Source organism: Pongo pygmaeus, chromosome 2 (genome assembly GCF_028885625.2).
Source record: "Pongo pygmaeus isolate AG05252 chromosome 2, NHGRI_mPonPyg2-v2.0_pri, whole genome shotgun sequence".
Lineage (NCBI taxonomy): Eukaryota > Metazoa > Chordata > Mammalia > Primates > Hominidae > Pongo > Pongo pygmaeus.
The window spans coordinates 129,547,159-129,568,662 of record NC_085930.1 but is presented as its reverse complement, the minus strand read 5'-3'; the positions used below and the strand labels follow the sequence as shown (position 1 = coordinate 129,568,662).

General features: G+C 36.8%; 1 protein-coding gene across 12 annotated transcripts in view; it reads right to left on the bottom strand.

Moving 5' to 3' along the window:
- The window catches only part of THRB (thyroid hormone receptor beta), a 371,664-nt gene that overhangs the window by 208,061 nt on the left and 142,099 nt on the right, over positions 1–21,504 (bottom strand). For all 12 annotated transcript variants that reach the window (XM_063662112.1, XM_054483657.2, XM_054483651.2 and 9 more), the window contains exon 2: positions 5,157–5,228. The gene's annotated coding sequence lies outside the window, so the exon portion shown is untranslated. The remainder of the gene's footprint in view (positions 1–5,156; positions 5,229–21,504) is intronic.

Genomic DNA, 21,504 nt, shown 5'->3' with positions numbered 1-21,504 from the left:
AGATGAGATTGTAGATAGAAGGTGCTTGATGGGCATTCTGGTAAGACCCCCTAAAGAGGAAAAACACAGCTCATAATGGGTGCCTTTTTCTACCCCTCCCCCTGTGTTGCTGTTGTCTAGAATTTATACATGAAGGCTAGCACCCCAGCAGTTACCTTGAACCAAGAGGAAATCTTGAGGATAAAGCCATATGCTAAGAATAGCAATGCAGAATCATAGAAGGTACCTGAGTCCCTGCTGACCATAGAACCACAACCCCTGCTTTGGAGAAAAAAATAAACCTTTGTCTGTTTAAGTCACTGTTTTTTATGGTTTTCACTATGGGCAGGCCCAAAATAATACTTTGATCTCTTCACAAATTTAGCTATTTCTCCAATTTGGCCAATGTATTACGTTGGTATACTTTGATCTATTGCTTCTCTTCCAAAGAACAGGGGCTTGCAGATAGAGCCATCTGAGTTAAAGCCCAGCTCTGCCACTGTGACAGTGAATTCTTTAGGCACTGCTTTTACCCTAAGTTTCTTTGTCTACAAACAGAGAATAAAAATAATATACACATTGGGGTATTTGTTATTTTTCTTTCAACCTGCTTTTAAATTGTTAATAGCTCAATAGCACCAACAGGGAAAACATCTGGGGAAAGGAAAAGGAGATAAAACTCAAACCCAGGCCGGGCGCAGTGGCTCACGCCTGTTATCTCAGCACTTTGGGAGGCTGAGGCGGGCGGATCATGAGGTCAGGAGATCGAGACCATCCTGGCTAACATGGTGAAACCCCATCTCTACTAAAAATACAAAAAATTAGCCGGGCGTGGTGGCGGGTGCCTGTAGTCCCAGCTGCTCAGGAGGCTGAGGCAGGAGAATGGCGTGAACCCGGGAGGCGGAGTTTGCAGTGAGCCGAGATCATGGCACTGCACTCCAGGCTGGGTGACAGAGAGAGATTCCATCTCAAAACAAAAACAAAAACAAAAACAAACAAACAAAGAAACAAAAAAACCTGAAACCTGGATATATTTTCTAACTTGTGAATAGCTCTTACAAGCAGTTTGGTGGATGAAAATGCATACTGTTTAAAAAAAAGTGGAAAAATGTCAATAAATTGGGCTTTAACAATTGACATTTTACCCTCCCATTCTCATGAATAAATGGAATCTGACTACACACATGTTACATTAGCCACTTGACCAAGGAAGAAAAAAAGCAAGAGAGAGAAAAGAAAGAAATAAATTTCAAGAACTTTGGCTCTAGGAGGATCAGTTGCCCAAAGTCCCTGGAATGGAGAAACATATGATTTATAACTTGATATTTTCCATTTGGTTAAATTGACTCTTAATGACTTGAAATAGGTCCTTTCAAATAGAATTGCAAAAAAGTAAATTCTGCTCAAACTCTTATATTGTGTAATTTCATTTCTGCTCTCATGCACATTAAACTAAACTGGTTGGAGAAAAATCTCTTGCTAAATTAAATTTGGTTTGATCAGGAAATTTGTGTGCCTCTGCAGGCAAAGCACAGTATGTGTGGGTTAAAAAAATGTCCTGGTTATTTAAAGTGTTCTTTTTCATGGATGATTCAGTTTTACCATAGCTTCATTAGTGAACTAAATTTGTGTTAATGTGGATCTGTGTTGTGAGCGAAATAGGCTTTGGCCCTCTGTTGGGAAATCACTGAAGTAGTAGACATTTTGTCCTTTCTGAAGAAAAATAATACAGCCTCAAAGGCTGGAACCTTTGAGCATCTTTAAATCCTTCCTTCTCCAGCTCTACATGACTCTTCTTGCCATTTCCTAACGCCGTCATTATTTCCTTTTCAAAAACCTTTTCCTTTCTCATCCCAGTCCCATTTCACTCATCAGGCTCTAAAACGCAGAATTGGCCCCTGGGTCCCATCTGTCCTGGCCTATGTCCTTAGCTGTATTTCTGCCACAATAATTACCTTCCACTTTACTACCTGACTTTTAAAATATACAATAGCAAAATTTAAATGAAGTTGTTTCAAAGTATTTCAGGGCAACGAAAGTGCTTTTTAGAGGGTCAAAATGCCCTACTGCAATAACACAGGCACAGGGCCCATTATTTGATAGTTCTTGATGCCCATTGAAAGCAAAAAGACTGAATTCGCATGTAGCCTGTTTGACAGGTACCACTGAAGGCCTTTCAACTCAGTCACCAGAAGTTCCACTCTGCTAAGATATAGGAGAAGTCTGCATTTTATAGGGCATTTAAAAAGCAGTCAGTTAAGTTGGAGCAAAGGATTAAAAAAATTATGAAGAATTTGAATTTGATGAATATTGTTAATAGCACATGTTAAAGTAATGCATGACAAAAATGAGGTTTATATCAGTGAAGTAGAGATTACTGAACAACATCCAATCCCAAATTAAAGAAAGGCATCTTTGGGATCCCTGCAGGATGGGGCCTCACTATGGCATCTCATTTCCCTAGGCAATGAGCAGTATGGTCTTGGATGGAGAGCCAACGACAACCACTTACATGCTCAGCGCCTCCAGAGGGCCCCAAGCTTATTTTCATCTTTCCTCTCTTTCACAGTATTCCCGATTGCATCGAAATTCTGGAAAGGGGCTCAGGAGGGACATTTCTTTTGGGGGAGTGGCTGAAGCTAAGACTATCCATAACTCTTAGTGTGAGTTCAGATCAGTGTGACCCTGCAGAACCATCCTGAATGTGCCAGACCTGGCCCATATCTTTCTGTACAATCTTAGGAGGCAAAGTCCAGCACAGTTAAAAGGGTAGCATTCCATGTCATCTGGCTGATTAAGGAAATACACCAGAATGGGTATACAACATGTGTAACGTTTGTCACATGTTTCTCACTTGTGGAATTCTTTATATACATGGAAACGGATAGAGAAGCCCAATACCTAAACAGATAAAAGTCCAGCTGCATGTTGGGTGGTGACCCACATGGTCTCTACACACCAACAATCCTCCCAGCAGAGACTTTTAAGGGGCTTCTCAGAGCCCTAAAAGCTCAGAGGACCCCATCTGGAATATGGTGCCTTTCTAAACCTCCTGGGAGCCACACACTGGGAGGGCAATGATTCTTGGCCTCTGTGGTCAGCGGAATCAAATATTGTCCTCTGAATCTCCACTCCCAGAACTTCCAGGTCTCACATCTTAGCCATGTTACAGGTTTCATTGCTTGGAATTCCTTGAGAGTTTTTTCTTTCTGGATTTGGTGATTATTGAACAAAAAATATTAGAACAGCATGATTTTCAATCTTCAGAAACTCTGTGTAATGACTTTAGACTGGATCCAATAAACAGCCCATATAGCTTTAAGGAAATTGATCAAACTCAAATATTTGGCTACAGTATTTTCATTCACTAAATGCCAAATTTATGTTTTCTTTATTTTCCTCTTTGTTTTTATTTTTAATGGAAGTACAATTTATATAAAGTAAAATGCACAGGTGAGTTTTAACAGATGCCAGGTAGCCCACGGTTCTATAAACATTTCCATAACTCTAGAAAATTCCCTCATGCCCCTTGCCAGCCAATCCTCTCTTCTCCCCAAGATAATCACTATTTTGATTCTTATCACCACAGATTAGTTATTCCTTTTCTAGAACTATATAAAATGAATTAATACAGTGTTCATTCTTTTGTGTCTAATGCCTCAGGTTTTCAGCATTTATAGAAATCTCTTCTTAGTTTCCTTATCTGTAAATTGAGAAGAATGCCTTGTAAAAAGAGTGTGCAAGTATTGGGAGGTGCCCCCGGTTTCCTGGTGGGAATGGAAGACCTCTGAGGTTACCTTGATTGAGGTGGGATGAAGAAGAGGCTGGGGACTGGGGTTGCAGGAGCCTTCTCATCTTTAAACAGAACAGCTGTCCTTTTCCATGCTTTAGAAATTGGGGGCCACTGAAAGATTTCCAATGGGAAAAGGAGAGGGCTATTTGTAAAGATGAAAAACACTTAGAGAACCATAGGTCTTGAAGATTCTTAGTGATCTCTTTTTTGAACATTCTATAAATTACAAATAGTGTTTTTTGATATGAGATCTATGGCTGGTCCTCTCTAGGGAGGGCTGGGAGACAGAGGCAGCCAGACAGGGGGCCCCAAGGGAGGGCCTGGGCACTGAGTGCTGTAATACTAGCACTGGTTACAATCAGATAGCACCACCCCAACCCAGGCGCCTAGACAATAGGCCAGAGGCCATGGGCAAGAGGAGGCACAAAGACAGCATTCAAAAGGCCTGGCTCCTGCAGCCAGCGAGCATTTCTATAGACTCTGCCAGACCCTGGCCAAGCCTGAATGTCACCTTATCACCAAAAAGCCATTTTTCCATAGTTAGTTTTTAAACTGCTAAAAATAATAAACACAGAAAGAAAAGTTCTGACACAACCTTATATGCAGAGATAAACTGAAACTGTGTTGTTATAATAATGTAAACAAACTGGATCCTAAATTATAACCCAGTGATCTGAATGGTTGCTTGATATGACCACATACCTCAGGACTGAAAGGCAAATTCAGAAGACTTGCTAGTCAAGTGGATCTTTACTGCACAGGTGCTTGTACCCTATCTGACTCGCTGGAACCAATGGGTTATCTAATTCTCAGGCCTTTTTTTTGAGATGGAGTCTCACTCTGTCACCCAGGCTGGAGTGCAGTGGCATGATCTCTGCTCACTGCAAGCTCCGCCTCCTGGGTTCACGCCATTCTCCTGCTTCAGCCTCCTGAGTAGCTGGGACTACAGGTGCCCACCACCATGCCTGGCTAATTTTTTGTATTTTTTAGTAGAGACAGGGTTTCACCATGTTAGCCAGGATGGTCTCGATCTCCTGACCTCGTGATCCGCCCGCCTTTTTAGCACTCAAGGAAAAGACACATGGGAAAGGATTGTTGGATCTTCACTGAGCACAATTTTCTGGCATAACAAGTGAAAATGGGCTCTTTTCTCTCACTGCCCTGTTACTCTTCTTTTCTCGAGTGAATTAGTATCATTGCTTTTCTGTTATGTTTTTAGTTCATTTAATGCTTTATATTTTTTCTGAATACCTATAGAGTTCAAAACTACATTAAATAACAACAGTAGCAACACCACACATTAGGAGATAATTCCAATAATGCTAAAAAGGGACAATTAATAGCAAATATCACAAGTCTGCAAATAGTCAAGCTGACATCTGACCTTCTTATTCATTAAATCATGTGTGGAACTTGGCACCCACGCAGGACAGCCAACCAGAAGGAAATCGCAGATCTGGAAAAAAGGAAACACAGAAGATAAATATAATTTGTTGTTTTAAAGTTTCCCAACATTCGATTAATCTACAACTGTTCTTATTTCTATGTTTAAATAGGGTCTGGTTTCAGAGCTATCTCTGATTTTGAATAAATGCAAATGGACTTAGATAAAATCTTATTCTAAAGGGGAGATGGTTTCAGGGAAAGGGACTCTAACACAAGGACTGTAAGAACACATTACAGGCATGGGACAACTTTTGTGAATCTCAGAGATGTACATTTCTGTGGAGTTTTAGTGACAAGACCCAAGAGCTTTGGATTGGCAGTCTGGGAAGATGAATAAAACGCAAATGTGAACCTCAAACTGTTTAGCCACTTTGTGTTAAAAGAGAATTCTGCTTTATCTCAGTGGATGGTTCCTGGAATAGGTCTCAACATATAAGAGCTGCAATTGAGCCGTCAGGGTGGGGCACTGCCATATGAAACTTGTGGGGAAGCGATGGGTTCTTCACCAGGGTGTGCATCTGAGCATGAAGCCATGCAGCTGTCTAGATTGTGCTAAATGCAATCATATGGTGAACACTTCTCCCAGGTACAAACAAGATGAGAAAGGCAACCAAACAGACCACGACACCTGCCATGCCGCAGAGGATGTCGCCGAGTGGCTGTCTGCATGGCAAGTAAGAAGCCACTTTTCAACTAACTGCAGTCCTACAATTTTTGTTGTTGTTGTCGTGAATAACATAGAAATTTTAGAAAAACAGAGGTTAGCAGGGAAAATGTCTGGGTTCCCACTACCCAAAATATAAACCATTGCTAACATTTTGTCACCTATGCTCTAATTTTTTTTAATTTAAAAAAGCGTATATTTTAAAATAACATGAAGAATGCCTTTTTTTTAAATTAGAAAAATTAGAGCATAGGTATAATCTCCCTGACAACCCCACACCAAGCCCAGAATGTGAGCTGGTTTGTATCTTTCAAGACCACTATTTTTCTTTTTTAACATTCACATACATAAATGCATATCCAAGGCAATGAACAATGTTTGTGTATTTTTAATTTACCTATATGATATGAATCTCTGTTTGTGTATCTTTTGTTCTACATTTTTGACTCAATATGATGGATGTGGGCTTGAACCACGCTAATCTATACCAGCTCATTCCCTTTAACTGCCACATTGAGTAAATACATACTCAGTTGTTGGCTTTTCACCCAATATCCAACGTTTATGGCTACATAAAAGCCCTTGTTATATCATTAAAGCGATTGTTGGTTATGTGTGGGTGTGCATATGTATGTGAACATAAGCAAATTTTCTCTGCTCTTGACTCTGGGTTTCTGAAGAAGCTGCCCTGTCTTGTTTCTGCGTGGTTCTTCCACCCTATGACTCCATGCAGTGGACACTCAGTATGTTAAAAGGAAAAATATATTTATTAAAATTGACTTGCTTATTACTAATTTTCTTCCCTTTTAAAACAACATTAAGGAAGACTTTGGAGTTGTATTTATTTATTTTCTTCAAAATCTCTCTGCACCACCCATTTCATAAACCTTCAAGTCCAAAACCTTTAACTTCACCTCACCATTTGGCTGACAGTCAGAAACTCTGATAATGTGGGGCTGAAGACCAAGGCAATTAAGAAGCTTATTCAAAAAGGATTCTCAAAGACTACATTAATAAAGCCAGGAAGGCTTGTGTTTGTAGCAGTTGTTATGAATTTATGGCAATTATGTATACATATATACCATTACCCCTGACATTAATATATAAATACAAAACTGTATATATATATATATATTTTGGATGCAAAAATTGGACCTCAATTTTTTTTTGAGAGTGTAATTTTGATTTAGGCTTTGAACAATATATCTGAACTTGACTGTGAAAAACCTAAAAATTCTCATATAATTAATAAGCATTTGTATACACAACATTTATTAAGCACATATTATGGACTGGGTTGTTCTAATTACTTTGTCTAATTTCACATAAGGTAATCCTCACAATGACCATATGAGGTAAGTATTATAAATAACCCCGTTTTCCAGATGAAGAAAGGAGAGGAGAAGAGTTAAGCATTTTGCCCAAAGACAAACAGTGCAGAAGAGGCCAGCCAAGAATCGCACCCAGGCAGTCTGATGTCATGGGCCTTGTTCTAAATGATTGAGAACAGATTCAGGTTTTAAAGATAAAACTGCAAAGAAGAAAATGAAACACTGTCACTGAGGTGGCATCCAACTTTTGCTATAATACAAACATGCGGCATCTTTTTCGTGGTGTGCCTCCAACTGAGAACAAACCAAATTAGAGTTCTTCAAGTAGACAAATTGAAAGTGATTTCCCAGTGATGAAGGAAATTTAAAGCAACAAGTTCAAGCCCCAAACCCTTCCAACTTAAACATACCCATTTTCAGTTCTTCTCTTTAGAAAACAGGGGCTGTGAATTTCTTCGTGGCTCAAAGGAGACTGCCTAGTTTTGTTTATACAAGATTCAAAGCAAAAATGAGAATCACTCCCTGGGACAGCTTTAGCTCAGAATGTGTGTTCTTTGCACATTTTTAATTGGGGCACAAATATATTAACAGTGTGGTTATTTTGTAGTTTCAAAGGAATCTGTTTTGTAACTGATTCATATTTATATTTGGAATATATTTATTTCTGGGCATGAAACAGTTCATTTGTTAAGCCATCTGACCTGAGGTGAGGTTGGCACTATTTCCCATGACTGCTCCCAATTAATGCAAATTGAAGGTTAAAGGATAAATAAAGTCCCTTTAACTTGGTTTACTAATATGTTATTTATAAATGGCTCTTTTCTTGGCCTATTTTTTTGACAGTAACTTTGTATGAATGAAATTGCACAGAACGAACTAGCAAATACATAATGCATATTTTGTTGCAAAGCATTTAAAGGGTTAAATTTAAATGAATTCAATTTTAAAGGGGTTAATATTAGAGCAAAATTAATTCCTCCTCCTTCTGCTTCTCCTCCTTCTCCTTCTCCTCCTTCTCCTCCTCCTCCTTCTCCTCCTTCTCCTCCTTCTCCTCCTCCTCCTCTTCCTCCTCCTCCTCCTCCTCTTCCTCCTCCTCTTCCACCTTCTTCTTCTCTCTCTCTCTCTCTCTCTCATCTCTGGTTTTTCACTAAATCATATGAAGCCTGAGCTAGACTGATTGCATTGTATTAGTGGCCTTTTTTTTTTGTAAAGTGCTTATTCATTCTTTTAAAGTTTTATTTTGACAGTTAAATAGTATCCCACAATATCACACTTATTGAAGGCCAGTGAAGTCTTTTCTTCTGCTATCCAAATAGGACTACAAAGCATAACATCGTATAAGTGCCAGTTCTCACACATACAAGTTAAAATATAGAACAAATCTCAATAGAATTGGCCATTCAATGGGAATGCACATTTTACATTGTGATTGTATTTCCAAATTAGATTCTATAGAGGTTGTTTCAATTTATGTCTACGTCTGAAAGTCCTGTTTCTCCATATCTTTGCTAATATGTTATTAAACATTATATTTATCTACTTGATAGCAGATAAATGGAATCCTAGTTAGAATTCACATATATCTTGGGTAGGTAAAGCTGTAAATCTTCTGATACGTTTAAATATTATTTGTATTTCTTACTGTGTGAATTTTCCTCCCTCTGTTTCCTTCCTTCTTTTTTTCCTTCCTTCTTTCCTGCCTTCCTTTCAATGATTTGCCCATGGTTTTCTGCTACGTTGGTGGACATTTTGTTATTGATAAGCCATCACATTATATCTTCTAGAGAAACAAATTCCTTTTCTTTTGGCTTTGCTTTTGGGAGTTTTGTCAATATCTATTTTTTTTTCTAATTTTTCCCTCCTTCCCTCCCACCCTTCTTTATTTCCTTATTCCTTTCCTTTCCTTTCCTCTCTTTCTGTGGTAAAACAATTAACATGAGATCTACCCCCCCTTTTTTTTTTTGAGACAGGGTCTCACTTTGTCACCCAGGCTAGAGTGCAGTGGTACAATCTTGGCTCACTGACACTTCCACTTCCTGGCGCAAGTGATCCTCCTGCCTCAGCATCCTGAGTAGGTGGGATGACAGGCGTGTACCACCACACTTAGCTAATTTTTATATTTTTGTAGAGATGGGGTTTTGCCATGCACATTGCCCAGGCTGGTCTCGAACTCCTGAGCTCAAGCGATCTGCCTGCCCCAGTCCCCCAAAGTGCTGGGATTATAGGCATAAGCCACCATGCCCAGCTTATAAGAAATTTTTAAGTGCAAAATACAGTATTGTTAACAATAGGTACAACACTTTACCCCTCACTGCATCTACCCTTTTATCATGTAACTTTGTAGTTCCTCTCACTGAAGAGGTTAAGTCTATTCTCCTGTGCTTTTTGATTCTGTTTTTGGCCATGTGACTTGCTTTGGTCAATGGAATGTTATCAGATATGCTACATATAGAAGTCTGAAAAAGTTCTTGCTACATTTAAGTATTTTCTCTTGCTCTCCTGTGATTGCCAAGAGAATATGCCTTAGATAGCTTGTTATGGATGAGAAACACATAGCGGAGTTGACTCACATTAGTTGTCTCCACCAAGGCTACCCCAGGTCAGCTTAGACCAGCCAAGTCCCATCCATATAAGACAGCCCGGGGAAGATGAGCAGAGTCACCTAGCTGACATACAGCTGACCACAAATGCATGAGTGAGCCCACCCAAGACTGGCAGAATCACCCAGCCAACTCTCATACTCATGAGCTACTGAATGCTAATCATTTCAAACTATGTTTTGTGGTAATTTGTTACTTTCCCTGGTAATTCCAAATAATGCCATTATGCACTAGATAAGTGATAGAGGGCTTATCCCTGTTGCATTCAGAAAAAAAAAAAAAAGAGAGATGCCTGCATAGAAAATGGTTTAAAAAATTCAGCAAATATCCATCAAACACCAGCTGTATCAATCAGGGTTATCCAGGAAAACATAAACTGGTATAAGTATTTAAACAGAAAGATTATAATGCAGGGGATTGATTATGTAAGTGAAGGAAAAGATGTGAAGTCGAACAGGGGAGAATGAGGCATCCAGCAGGAAACCCCTAAGCTATCGAGACGAGAATGGAGGTGTTGATATTGGAGCCCTGGGGTTGGGGTCATTCAGCAGAAACTGAAAGCTTTAACTGGCCACTCCAGTAGGAACTGAAGCCACAGAGGAGACACAACTGTTGTCAGAGATATTGTCTGAGGCTGAGAGTGGAGAAGAAATACCCTGGCTTCTCCCTTCCTTCAGTCCTCCGATCTTCCTCCAAGCCCTTCCAATGGCTGAAACCAGAGGAGGCACATACCTCAGGAGGCAGCCCCTCAGTAATACAGAGGCAGGGCATGGAGAGGATCTGTGGGCAAGCAGGTGAATACACAGTCATGCTGTGCAAGGTACCATACAAGGTGTTGCTCGGTGCTTTTGTGACATCCTTAAAAATAACAGAATCATAAAAGATACTGGGCTTGAAGGTTAGAAAGGGCCCAACTAGGTGGAAATGAGGGAAAGAATGCCCAGGCTGCAGCAACTATAGGAGCGAAGTGCAGGAAATACGGAGGGAATGGCAAGTATTCTGGTTTGGCTTAGAAGATTGTGTGTTTGGGAGAGGGAAACAGAGGTAGAGAATGGGTGATGAGGCTGCAAAGGCAGAAACAGTGCTAGAGCTTGAAAGACTCAGTTCTAATCCAAGCAGATTAGACTTCTGTTCTAAAGGCAATGGGAAATTTAATGGTTCTGAGCAAAGGATAATATAATACCTGTTGTGCATTAGGAATATTAGCCTGATAGAAACTTGAAGGATCAATTAAAGAATGACAAACTAGACTAGGGGTTATTAATTTAAGTGTAGACCTCAGGGAATTCACAACCCTCCTTAAGTAATTTGTAGAAGTTTGTTCGAGCATTCAATTTCCTGAGAGATGGTGCATAGCTGTTGCATGGTTTTCAGTGGAGTCTATGACCCCTGACCCCATCAAAACTGTTTAAGCACCAGAAGCAAGGAAGTCATCTAGAAAGCTTCTATCATAATTTCTTTAATGAGGATCAAAAACATAACAGTGGCAATGGAAATAAGAAAGGAGAAAATGGAAACATTTATGAGGCATGGACTAAACAAATAATCTAGCTGAACCTGAACAGAAATGAAACAAGCGCAAGAGTACTGAAAGGCTTAACTATGGGCAACATCCATCTGTTATTCTTTTTCTTCCTTCTATAAAATAGACAAAGCAATTCCTGTTTCCAAGATACCATAAAAATTTACTAAACTAGAAAGTTCTAAGATAAACATAAAGCATATATATCATCACTGCCCATCTCCCATGTTCACCACAGAGATGACTAATAAATTGCAATCTTTCTTTACTGCTGAATCCAACCACAATCTCCAAATCCTTCTCAAACAGCACCCAGACAGGCATTGCCAACCAGTTTAAGAAGAAACTTACATGCCATCTCTGCTGTAAGGCGTTTTCTAGAGCTAGTAATTTTATTAATATTTATTGTATTGACTGTTCTTTAGTTTCATAAAGATCTAGTACCAGTGAATGGGTATATTTGGCAGAATGTATTACATACTGATATATATATATATTTATTTATATATTATATATTATTATATATTATTTATTTATATATATATATTTATTTCCTACATGTGGGAAATTTAATTACATACAGTTGGATTACTAACTAGGTCTTACCCAAGTTGGTGAATCCATTTAATGTTAATTCAAAGCAATTGACACAGATTTTCACTAAGCTGAATTAGGAGGGAAAACTGTATTTACATGAAAACTTACTCTATTATCCAATTATCATAGTAAAGTTTTAAAAACAGCACATGTCATCACAGTCAACTACGAGCAACTACATTGTTTAGCAAATTCTGAACTCCAATCATTGGCAAGTAGGTATATAGTATTGCTAAAAGCCACCTGTGTTTTAAAGGATGGTGACTTTTGGGTTGGCGTTTGAATGTCACTATGGTGATTTTATTTCCTTGGGATGTTTTCTATCTGACATTTGAAAAGACATGTAATTTCAACATAGAACCACAATAAAGACAGATTCAGATAAGCCAAATTTGTTTTCTACTTGTAGTTGATCAACAAGAAAATTACTACTCTCTACATCAGCATGAAGACTTTCCCTGCTCCCCTGAACATCAAATTCTGAAGTATGACTTGTTCAAACAGAAACAAACAACATTTGGAAAACTATCTATATAGAAAAATATTCTCACAAAATTGGAAAAAAAATCCTCTAATGTACTAAATTCCCAGCAGTAATTATTTGACCATGATCCACAATAAAAAATAATGTTTTAATCTGTAACACACACATACACAAATATGTAGGGATATATATATCTCTGAAACAAAAGTTCCACAAAATAATATTCTTACTCCTGTGATACACTTGGATACCTTCTATTCCATTTAACTCTACCCTATTTTGTTCTATTTTATATACTATTTCATTTTTTAAAAAGTTAGTAATAATCTGCTAAATTGATTTCATTAACCACTAATATAGCCCAACCACAGTTCGAAAAATACTACTGAAGCAAAATGACTAAAGTACTCTGACTTTATTCACCAATGTAAACACATCCACAAAAGACCAATCCTGAGCAACTTAGCAGCGGAAAAAAAAAATCTCTTGGCTTGCTCCCTAGTATCCTGGATGAAGCCAAGGTTTGCTGAGCCAATTTTTGTAGTTTGTGGTTGACAATGACTGAAAACTGAAAGGCAGAGATCAAATCCTCACTTTCCCTCTCAACACATCTCTTCCGCTGGGTAATTTATACAGTGCAAGTATCAAGCTATTCAATTTTGCTGTCATTTACTGTTCTTTTTCCAACAGCAATGGAAACACAGCATCAGTTTACTGTCTTCTCTCTTAGGTAGAATTAGATTATTGTCCCTCCTACCCCTTTAAACAAGGATGGCATTCACCACTTCAGAGAGTTACTCCTAGAGGATCGCCAAACAAAGCATGGCAGGGAAACCACTATCCGTGAAGGAGCAATAGCAGAATCCGGGGATTGAGGTTGTCAGTCAAGGTTATATACAAGAACAAGCTTTATAATGGTTCTTTTGATTGAGTGGACACAATTAGAACTGAAACAACATAATTAATAATAAAAACAAATAGACACTTTAGGCATGCAGAGTGAAGCAAACTACTCTGTGCCTCTAGTTCTGTAATAGGACAATAACAATACTTAATTTATAGAGACGTGATGAGGATTAAATTAGTAAGTTCAATATTAAAAATGTATAAAGTGCTTAGAAGAGGGCCTGGCTCAAGAAAGCATGCTGTAAGTGTTGTTTTTATTATTATGCTGGCCCAGGGAATTGGCAGATATTGGTCTAGTTCTATGCTGAACTCAATGCAAAAACCCAGGAAAAGAAGGGATGGTTCTAAGTGCCCCTAGAGTTATGCTCCACATTTAAAGTGTCAAACTGGGGCACTTTTGAGGAGTGTTGGATTGGTTCATTGTAATGATTGTGGGGATGCTTTAACAGCATATACATATGTCATAACTTATCAAATTGTATATTTTAAATACAATTTATTTTATGTCAGTGAGACTTTAATAAAGCTAATAAAGTTTGCTTTAATTAAAATTAAATAAAGTTAATAAAGCGGACCAAAACTAAAAGAATATTTAAAGAAGTATACTTCCAGTAGAAGGAGAAATATCCCAGATGGGAGCTTGGAAACACAGGAAGGAATGATGAACAACAGAAATAGTAAATACGCAGTAAATCTAAATGAATATTAACTATTTAAAACAATAATTGTTATATCTTGTGGGATTTAAAACATATCTAGAATTGAAATGTGAGACAATAATACAAAAGGGAGGAGTGGTAAATAAAATTAAGTCCCTTGCATTTTCTGGAAAGTAGTCAAAGTCACAATTTATATTATACACTAATAAATTAATGATTCACTTTGTAATTCCTAGGGTAACCACTAAAAGAAGAGTAAAAGAATAAATGACTAACAAGCCAGTAGAGGTGAAATATTTCATTAATTTAAAATATGGTAACAAAGGAGAGGAAAGGGAACACTAAATAACTGGGGCAAATAAAATGTCAAAGAGTAATATGATGGATTATAACCCAAATAGATCAGTAATTGCATAAAATACAGAAAAACAGTTCACAAAATATACATATACTAAATTATTTTTTAAATCCCAGTTAAATGCTGCTTAACTGAGACACACTTTTGATATTAGGACACACAATTTCAAAGAAAAAGGGATTGAAAAAATTACATGTAAATTATGTTAATATCAGATACCGTAAACTTAATGACAAGGGATATTACTAGAGATAAAAAAGACATTTCATAATAGTAAAAGAATCCAATAGAAAGATATGAGTGCTAAATCTGAATGTACCTAGTTACTAAGCCTCAAAATATATAAAGCCAACATTGCTAGAACTAGAAAAAGAAATAAGAAAATCCACAATTAATGTGGGAGGGTTTAATACACCTCTCTCAGTAACTGGTAGAACAGGCTGTTAAAAATGAGTAAGAATGTAGATAAGGATAAGGTGATAAACACATTTGACTTAATTGATTTATAATATTACAGCCAACAATTACAGAATACACAGAATACACATTGAACATTTACCAAAATTTATGCTGTGTTGATAATAAATGAGTCTGAATAAATTTCAAAGATCAAAAATCAAACAGAAGATGTTTTCTGACCACACAATAATTAAACAGAAATCAATAATAAAATAATAACTAAAAATTACACAAATATTTGGAAATTAAGCAATGCCCTTCTAATTAACCCATGGGTCAAAGATTAAGCACAATGGAAATTAGGCAATATTATTAACTGAAATAGAAGAAAACATGCCATCTCAAGTGTGTGAGACGCAGCTAAAGGTACGAGTGGAGGGAAATTTCTATACTTAAATGCATGCATCAGAAAAAAAGACAGCCAAGGATCTAATAAGACAATCAATGATTTAAGTATCCATCTCAAGAAGTCCTAAAAATAATACCATATTAGGGTCAATAGAAGTGGAAAGGAGAAAATAACAAAGGTCAGAAATTAGTAATACAGAGAATAGAGTTACTGTAACAGAGAAAATCAATAAAGTCAAAACCTGATTCTTTGAAAATACTAATAAAATCATAAACCTATAGCCAGATTTATTAAGATAAAAGAAGAGAAAGGAAAAATTACATGTATTGAATAAAAAAAGAAATCACTATAAATCCTACAGACAATAAAAAGATAAGGGGATATATGAACTCTTTATGGCAGTATTTGAAAATGTCAATGAAATGGACACATTACTTGAAAAAACCTTACTCAAACAGGAAAAAATAATAAAAATGTGAATGGTACTATACTGATTAAAGAAATTGAATTTGTACATACAAATCTACTCACATAGTATTCTCTAGGCCTAAACTGCTGGAGAGTGAGTTCTACCAAATACTTAAAGGAAAAACCACACCAATTTTACATAGTTCATTCAGGTTATAGAAGAAGTGGGATCATGTCTCAACTCATTTGACGAAACTCATTTTATAAGGCCAGCATAGTCTTGATCCCATAACAGTATAAGGGTATTATAAGAAAAGAAAATTATCAACTAGTATTTTTTATGAATTTAGAAGAAAAAGTAAACAATTATTAGCAGATCGAATCCTGAGATAATTTTAAAAGGATAACACATTAACACAAGAGGGTTTTCTTTTAAAAATATAAGGTTGGTTTAATATTAGCAATCAATGTAAAGCACTCTATTGACAGAAAAATGAAAAGCATCTGGTCCTTTAAATGGATGCATCGATCTATTCACGATAAAACACTCAGCAAACTAGGTGTATGGCAAATTTTGAAAATGCCTGAACAGCCCTACAATAGACTGTGAACACACCCTGCCCCAGTGACCAGGTTGTACTAGTGTAATAAGGCTAGTCCCTGCCACAAGTCCCCCTTCTTTCCTTCCCCTGAATGTCACCTAGTGACATTCAAACACACCAATGAAATCCCCTCATGCCTTTTTCTTGTATATGCCTTCCTGACCCACTAAAGAGGCACAGTTTGTAGGTCCTCACTCTCTTGGCTCCCCAGTTACTTAGTGAGCCCGCTCATCTGGCCCTTCTCCCATGGGGCCTTCTGCACGATGTGCTGTGCTTTCCTTTCTAGGACCTGCAAGCATAATGATCATTTTATTGCATATGCCCTTCATAGTATTTCCATGGCCTTACTGAAGTGATCCTTAAAGACCTCACAAGGGGGATTTACTCTCCAATTGACAACACACTGGGATTGGAAGCAAATGCTCTCAATTTGATGAAACCGTATAACAAACATGCTAATGACGAATATTGAAATTCAAGGATAATTTCTATAACCACCTCTATAAAACATTATACTAGAAATTGCAGGCCTTGCAATTAGGAAAAAAAAAAAGACTGAAAAAGGAAGAGATAAAACTGTGGTTATTCTTTGAAATCATAATTATGTATGAGGAAAACCAAAATATCCTCCAGATAAATTATTAAAACTAATAAGTTAATAAAGCCACACCACTGGATATAAGATCAACATATAAAAGTCAATTGGAATTCTATATACCAACAACAAACATTTAGAAAATAAAATTCAGTAAATCATACCATTTAGATTGGCATAAAAATATCAAATACTTTAAAATGCATTTTTAAAAGATATCCAATACTTCTAAATGGGAAACTACAAAACTTAACTGAGAAAAAGCAAAAGAGATCAACACATGATCATAGATTGGGGGCCTCAATATTGTAAAGACGTCAATTCTCCCTAAATTAGTATATAGATTCAATATACAGTAATCCCTATCAAAATCTCATAAGTCTTGGGTTTTTTTTCCGGTGGTAATTAGTAAACTAATTCTAAGATATATGTGAAATAGCAATGAGCCAAGAATAATCAAGGCAAAATTGAAGGAGAAGAATATTAGAGGACTTAACACTACCAGTTACAGGATTATAAATCTACATTAATTAAAACATTGTGCTATTGACATAGGATAGACAAATAGATCAGAAGAGCTCCAAAGAGAGTACAGAAACAGAAACACATAAACCATCATTAATCATTAAAAGTGACACTGCATTGTAGTGAGAAAAAGCATTGTCCTGAATAAATGGTGGTAGGTTAACTGGATATCCATATTGTAAAAAATATTTTTGTGCCTCACTTCACATGATACAGGAAAATCAATCCCAGGTGGGTTGCTGGTAAAAATGTAAAAGGTGAAACACGAAATCCTCAAAAAGATAACATATGGGAACATATTCATGATTGGGGGGTAAAAAAAGTTTTCTTAAACAGGACACAAACAGCATTAACAAGAGAGGAAAAAAGAAATAAGTAAACAATAAATGTTAAAAGGAGATAATAAAGGAAAAGGTAAGAAATTAGATTATATTAAAATTAGGAACTTCTGTTCACCAAAAGACACCATTATGAGAGTGAAAAGTGGGAAACAATAATTGCATTACAGATGACTTACAAAGGAATCATATTCAGGATATATATTGAACTCCTGTAAATCATTAAGAAAAAGGTAATCCAACATAAAATGGCCAAAAGACTTGGATATTCTCACACAAGAAGATACTCAAATGCAAACCAACATATAAAAAGTGCTCAACCTCATTATTTATCAGGAGAGTGTGAATTTAAAACACAATGAGATATCTATACACATCCACCAGAATGGCTAAAATTAAAAATACCTAGTACTGGAGAAGATGTGAAGAAACTGGAATTCTCATACGCTGTTGATGAAGTATAATCATTTTGACAGTTCTACAATATCTCCTAAAGCTGAATACACATATATTATTAACCAGCAACTTCACTCCCAAACCTAACAGAAATGTGTACACATGGTCACCAAAAGACCTGTACAAAAATGTCCACAGCTGCTCTTTGCATCATAACGAAAAGCTGAAAACAACTAAAATGTTCATCAATAGTAGAAGAGATTAAAACTTGTAATACAGTGCAATTCAAGTCAGAAATGATAGAGTCTTCCAAACATAATATTGAGCAAAATACACCAGACACAAGAAAGTATATTCTATATTAGGCCATTATATACAGCTCAAAACAAAGCAAAATTAACCTCTGGTATTAGAACTCCAGGGAGTTCAGTCTCTCTTTTGGGGAGAGGCTGAAAGCAGGTGTGAAGAGAGTTTTTGCTTCTTGTCAATATTGCATTTCATGATCTAAATGGTGATTATATAGGTGGACTTGTTTTGTGAAAATTTATTAAGCTGTATGCTAATGATTTGTGTACATCTCTGTGTGTATGTTTCATTTTAATAAAAAGGTTTATTTAAGGTAATTTCTTTAAGAAATATCAATACTTTTTTTTCTACTTAGCATTCATAAGAGTACAAACATGTGGCAGGGAACAGTGATGGGACCTACAGCTTACATCAGGGTAAATTTCAGACATCTTATATAATGTAACATGGTGCTGTCATCCTGCACGCAGTATCTATATGAAATGGTATAAAAGAGGAGGCTAAAAGAAACAGCATTAAGTTTTCAGGATTTTCTGTAAATACACTGCTTAGTGTGTTATTCATTTTCTTTTTCTTGGTGAAGAACAGCAGAACTTTTTTTCTTGTGTATAGTTGTAGATCAGCACCCCAAATCATGCAATCAATCAGTTTCTTCTCTTCCCACTGGCTTCTAAAAAACTCAGCCCTAAATTTGTGTATACCCTTAGATCAGTAGTTTTCAAACTTTCTTTACCATGGCCACAGACAGAAATTTTATATCATGCCCTAATGCACAAACACACATATAAATCTGAAACTTACATAAAGGATATAATACCCTTACTTTGTGCAATGCCCTACGATATTCTGTTCTCGCCTTCACATCCTAATCCTTTAAAAATGATGGGCACTTACTAAGATGGTTTCCCAGGCCATTAATGTGTTGCAATGAAGTTTGAAAAACATTGTCTTCTAGACAAGGTACATATTAGGCATTCAATAAAATGTTATTGAATGAATAGTGGTATGCATTTTGTTAATTTGGCCTAAACTCCAATTTGTTGTTAGCCTTGTTTTCCTTTGCCTTCTCACCTTTTGTTCTTATTTATGTCAACTTCTTACAGTGTACGTATCTTTAGAAATTGTCTTAATCTTTTCCAGAACAAGTCCTTAAAACCCACTCTCAAAGTCACCCAGTAAATCAGTCAGAGCAGAGACAGGAGAGAAAAGGTCATCCCAAGGCACCCAAGGTGCTGGGAATGAGAAGCTCAACACCTGTAGGACAGACACTTCCTGTCCCACCTCTGTAACAATGTCTGCAGTGCTAGACACATGAGAGCAGATGGTGATTGGAACTAAGTGCCTGGAGCTCACCTCTAACCTTACAGGGAACCCTATATACTCTTGCTTTCCATGAAGTTCTCTTGCATTTCCGACAGATGGGAGAGAGTGAGCCAGCTCATTCTGAGAAACACAAAGACACTTTTTGAAAGAGGAACAAAGGGTTCTGCAACTGACAATGAAGAATGGTGTGAGCATCTATGTGTATCACTGTGATAAAGAAGCTCATGGTCTTGAGTTTCCTTTATCTCTCTTTTCAGGGTGTAAAGTCTTTCTCAGGCCATTGACATTTTGTGTCAACAGAAGAGCTAGCAAACATGTTGGAAGGAACTAGTTCAGGCATGTGAGAATAAACCTTATCTTTCTAACACAGGAACAAATTTAACCTTAATAAAACTTTTATTTTAAAAACATTCCTGTTGGTACTATTAAACAAAACTTTCATACGAAAAGTTCTTGGATCACTTTTGGGCAAGTTGCCATTCTGGCTTATCTTCAACACCCAAAGAAAGGAAAACATGTTTTAGGCCAAGCACCATGGTCCAGTTCAGTAATGCTGTCCCTATGAGGATAGGGCTGTGGGCTAGAGAAGAGAGGTGAACGTGACTGGTCATTGCTTTAGCTAGAAAGGGTCAAAAATGACAAGGAATGTAACAGGGTTTAATGGACCAGAAGCCAAAAATGCAGTCTAAGATTTGCCTTCACAGATGTCTACAGGAACATTTGTTTTAGCAGTATGAAATCAGAAGCAGCCTGCAAATTTCAAACCGGGGTGGTTGGTTTTAAAAGGTCTTTGTACAGCCATTCAAACTCAAACCTACAAAGTCACAATGCAAGAATTCATCACAACAAAATATTAAATGTAAACAGCAGGATGAAAAACTATATACACAAAATATGAATTCAACCATATTTTAAGCATACACATATACTACATAGCCATAGAAAAATACTTGGAAGAAACACTCCAAAATATTAAGAAGAGCTATAAACACTGGCTAGTGAAATTAAGAATGAATATTCAATTTCTTTTTTATTCTTTTCCTTATTTTTCAAATTCCCACTTTAGGTATAGATTGCTTTGATAGCTCGATAAATAAAGCTATTTTAAAAAATGTAATAATGTATTTCTTTATAAACTCTAGTTTTTTCATTCATTGATTGACAAATATCTGGATAAAATTTTGTCCATTTTCTCTTTAATGACAGCTTCAGGGGTTAAATTGCAACTCAACAAGGAGAGCAGGCAGACTGAACACAAGAGTGAATCACATGCAAAGTAAAAGTGAAACATGGATTCTTACCCCCCAAGTATATTTGCATGAAGAAAAACCAACTTAAAAAACAAAAACCTCTTGTCAGAAACACTCTCTGTCTTGTATATTTTTTTCATGTGGGATGTGTAGAATAGTTTAAAACTGTAGTCCATAAGTAACGCTAAAGGTTTGGATAGCCTAGCCTACACACAGTCAGTGTAAATGTCACACAGCCATGAATTGCTTGGTGTAGAGTTTCACAGTTCTACAGCAACTCATGTCACCCAGCTGGCTACAGGCAAAACTGAGCAATAGACAAATCTCTATAGACACTTGACAAAGAAATGAAGGCCGCAGAAAGAAATGAGGCTGTGTATTCAAGCTAGGACCATAGACAATTCACTGCGAATTAGCAAGCACAGCAGCATACAAATCAAATAAAGTGTCTTCATTTTTCATGTGGTTTCTAGTTACTTTGCCACTTTCCTGAACTGTGCAGGTCAGTGTGGATATCACCAAAGGCTCAGTGTTGCATTGCCAGGTGCAGGAAGGAAAAAGGCAGGTTAATCTGTTTTATCATTTATTCCTCTGACTTTATATATTAGGCGATT